The sequence below is a fragment of the Geospiza fortis genome, unplaced genomic scaffold, assembly GCF_000277835.1.
Source record: "Geospiza fortis unplaced genomic scaffold, GeoFor_1.0 scaffold438, whole genome shotgun sequence".
Lineage (NCBI taxonomy): Eukaryota > Metazoa > Chordata > Aves > Passeriformes > Thraupidae > Geospiza > Geospiza fortis.
Genome location: NW_005054640.1, coordinates 289,480 through 293,390, shown reverse-complemented (window position 1 = coordinate 293,390; position 3,911 = coordinate 289,480).

The window sequence follows — 3,911 nt, the reverse complement described above, 5'->3', positions numbered from 1 at the left end:
GCTTTTAAGTGAAGTGAGAATGAACTTCTGTGTCACAGACATGTTTTATGAAAAATCCTTTCCTCAGGATTTTTTCTCCTGAGAAGCTGAGAGGCCTCAGGAACAAAATGGAAACACTGATTGTCTGCTGCTGTGGAATGCAGCAGGTGCATCTGTGATTGGTCTTGTGGTTGTTTTTAATTAATGGCCAATCACAGTCCAGCTGTCTCAGACTCTCAGACACAAGCCTTTGTTATCATTCTTCTTGCTTGCAAGCCTTTTGATGAAATCCTTTCTTCTATTCTTTTAGTTTAGTTTTATTATATCATTTACTTTTAATATAATATCTATCATAAAATAATAAATCAACCTTCTGAAACATGGAGTCAAGATTCTCGTCTCTTCTCTCGTCCTGGGACCCCTGTGAGCAGCACCACACTTCTGCCCTAAGTCCATCTACTCAACCTCTGTTCTTGGAGTATTACAGGATCATCATCCTCAGATACTTCCTGTGCATAAAGGGGCTCCAGGAGAGCTGGAGAGGGACTTTGGACAAGGGATGGAGGGACAGGACACAGACAATGGCTTCCCACTGAGAGAGGAGGTTTAGAGTGGGTGTTAGAGAAAAATTCCTCACTCTGGGGGTGCTGAGGCCCTGGCACAGGGTGCCCCTGGATCCCTGGCAGTGCCCAAGGCCAGGCTGGACATTGGAGCTTGGAGCAGCCTGGGACAGTGGAAGGTGTCCCTGCCATGGCAGGGGGCGGCACTGGATGAGTTTTAAGGTCCCTTCCAACCCAAACCATGCTGGGATGATGCACTGGAAGCAGCTCTGTTGGATCTCAGAGGCTCTTGTAGGACACGGGTTCCTCTGCACCAGCCCCTGCTCCAGACAGGAGGTTTCTCCCAAGCTTGTTCATCAAGTGGTTTTGGTGAAGAGCTCTCAGAGCTGTTCAGCTTCAAGCAATGTTTGAAATTCCAGCTTTGCTGTTTGTTTGTGATTGGCCTGAGAAGCTGGAGGGTCCCTGAGAGTCACTCAGGGCTGTGATTGCAGTCACTGGGCACTGGGAGCCTGGAAGGGGAGCAGGAAAAATGTTATTCCCACAAACAGGACAGGGAGAAATTTGAGTAGCAGGGACCACAAACCTAAGGGAAAGCTGTGGAAGAGGAAGAAAACCAGATGTTACTGTATAATCTGACTCCTACCTGGTTGTGCAATTAAACATTTTGTTTAAATTAGCTCCAAACATGACTGCAAGAGTCCTTCAAATGTTTGTAAAGAACCTCCTTTGAAGTGGCCCTTAATCAAATGCTCTTATCCTCACGAGTTACTTGTTTGTGTAACTGCTTCCCCCTTTTCCTACCTGCCAGATTATGCAGTTCCATGGAAAATGCAGTTTCATGGAAAAAACAAACCACCAGGAGAACCCAGGATTTTTGGAACATTGGTAGCTCCACTTTTAGACCTGCTGTTTTCTCTCTCTCCAGCTTTTTTCAAATCCTGCCATGACTTTTCCCAGCTGGATGGGTGTGGTGGTGTTCGCAGGGGTCCCAGGAGGAGGGAAGAGATGAGAATCTTGACTCCATGTTTCAGAAGGCTGATTTATTATTTTATGGTATATATTATATTAAAACTATACTAAAAGAATAGAAGAAAGGATTTCATCAGAAGGCTTGAAAGGAATAGAAAGGAATGGAATGATAACAAAAGCTCCTGACTCTCAGAGAGTCCAAGCCAGCTGGGCTGTGATTGGCCATTAATTAGAAACAACCACATGAGACCAATCACAGATCCACCTGTTGCATTCTACAACAGCAGATAATCATTGTTTTTGTTTTCCTCTGAGGCTTCTCAGTTTCTCAGAAGAAAAATCATCGCAAAAGGATTTTTCAGAAAATATCATGGCTACAGATGTGAGCCAGCAGAGGTGTCACAGAGCCAGTGGGGGTGGTACAGGTGTTCCCTTCTCAGAGGCTCTTTGGTGGCCCTTTGGCCACCCCTGAGCCAGCCAGGGAAGGTGTGGAGCATGTCTTTGGTCATCCCTGGGCTGGGAGGAGTTCCTTGGGGTGGAAATGCTGCTCAGGGTAGCAGTGCAGCCCTGTGTACATCTGATAGCAGAGCTGGCTGTTCACTTACCAGTAAATAACTCTGTGGCTGGGGGCCGTTTCTGCCTTCTTGCTTCATTTCCCCATCTGTAAAAATAGTCTAATGGAAAAAAAATCAGGCTCAGGTCTCTCAGGAGAGCATTTTCTTGCTGCTTCCCTGAATGTTTCGTGCTGTTTTGTTCTCCTGTGGGGTGCAGAGAGCTCTCAGCCCATCACAGTGCCTGGTGCAGAGCTGGGCCAACAGCCATGCCAGGAGGAAATGCCCAGGAGCTTTTCAAAGCTGCAGGGCGACAGGGTGACTCCAGATCAGCTCCTGACCGTGCCATAAGATGCTTTTCTGCCCTGGGGTGAATTAAAATGACTTTGGGTTGTGTTCCCCCCCCAGCTGGAATGTGAAAGCATCTGGTTGCAACCTGGTCTGGCCAGGTTGGATGAGGCTCAAAGCAGCCTGCTGAGGTGGGTGCAATTCCTGCCCAGGCAGGGGAGCTGGAATGCCATGGTCTTTAAATACCTTTTAAATTGCTTTCCACTCCAAACCATTCTGATTTCTCTGTGTAGCAGTTTCTCTTTTAGCCCAGCTGATTTTCTGTCTGACCTGACTCTTGCCCCTGTGGACAGCAGCCTGGATCCCCTCTCAGCTGGTGAATTTTCTAGGATAAACAACCCAAAAAGGGCAAGCAACTTGCATGATCCTGGTGCTCCCCAGCTGGTGCAGCAGTGGGCTGGATCTGAGTTCCATGGTCAGCTCTCCCATCTGCCTGCCTGGCCTCTGCAAAAGCCTTCTGATCCTTTAGGAGTTCCCCCAGTGATTTTCTCTGTATTCTCTACATGAATATCTCATTCCTGTGTCCAAGCCACAGTGGTGGCTTGGGGACATCCCATCTCCTGGTCCCAGCTGGGTATCTGGAGCTCCAGTGCAGCCCCAGGGGCTGCAGCATCAGCCTCCTGATTGTGCTGCTTGAATATCTCTGCAGGAGAAGGAAATGCTGGTAGGAACTGTCATGGTGTTTTCCATGTGATTTTGCCTGATTTGTGCCTTCCAGCCATGCAGAATCAGCCTGATGTTGAGCATTATGCACACCTCATGCAGGTCCCAGAACTGGAGGTGTCATTTGTTCCAGGTTATCAGTCAGCTCTGGAAGCTCCAGAGGAATCTGTGCCTGTCTCATGTAACCTCACCCAGGCAGGGCTTTTTCCACCCTGTGAAGTAACTGAGTGAATTTCTAACTAGACAAATCTAATTAAGGGCTGGATGTAAGGACTGTGCCCAATTGTGATGATACCCCCACCCATTCCATTACAGAAAAGAATTGCTGGTGTCCAGCAAACCATCCAACTGGGTGCAGGATGAACATCCTCCTCTCCTGCTGGAGCTGTGTGGGTGATGGGGACATCCCTGGAGGTCCCGTGGCTGTGGGGAGCCTCCTGTGGCTGCCCTGGGACCACCGGCTCCTTTGGGAGGAGGCTCTCAAGAGGTGCCTGTGATGATGAGGGTGAGGAACTGGTGAGAGCTCTGAGGCACCATGACCAAGGGTCCAGGTGGCTGCTGGGCTGGGATTTACTGGGCTTTGTGTCAAAATTCAGCCATGGCAGAGCAGCAGTGGCACCTTCCCTTCAGTGTCAGACCAGCTCTGCCTCATCTGATGTGCTCTAGAGGCCAAAGGAGCACAAAAAATTAATTATCCCATGTGGTATTTTCAGGGTTCCCTGTGGCAGGAAGGAAATGATGAATCTGAGTCCATGTTCTTAGAGGGTATATTATATATTAATTATATTATATTATATTATATTATATTATATTATATTATATTATATTATATTATATTATA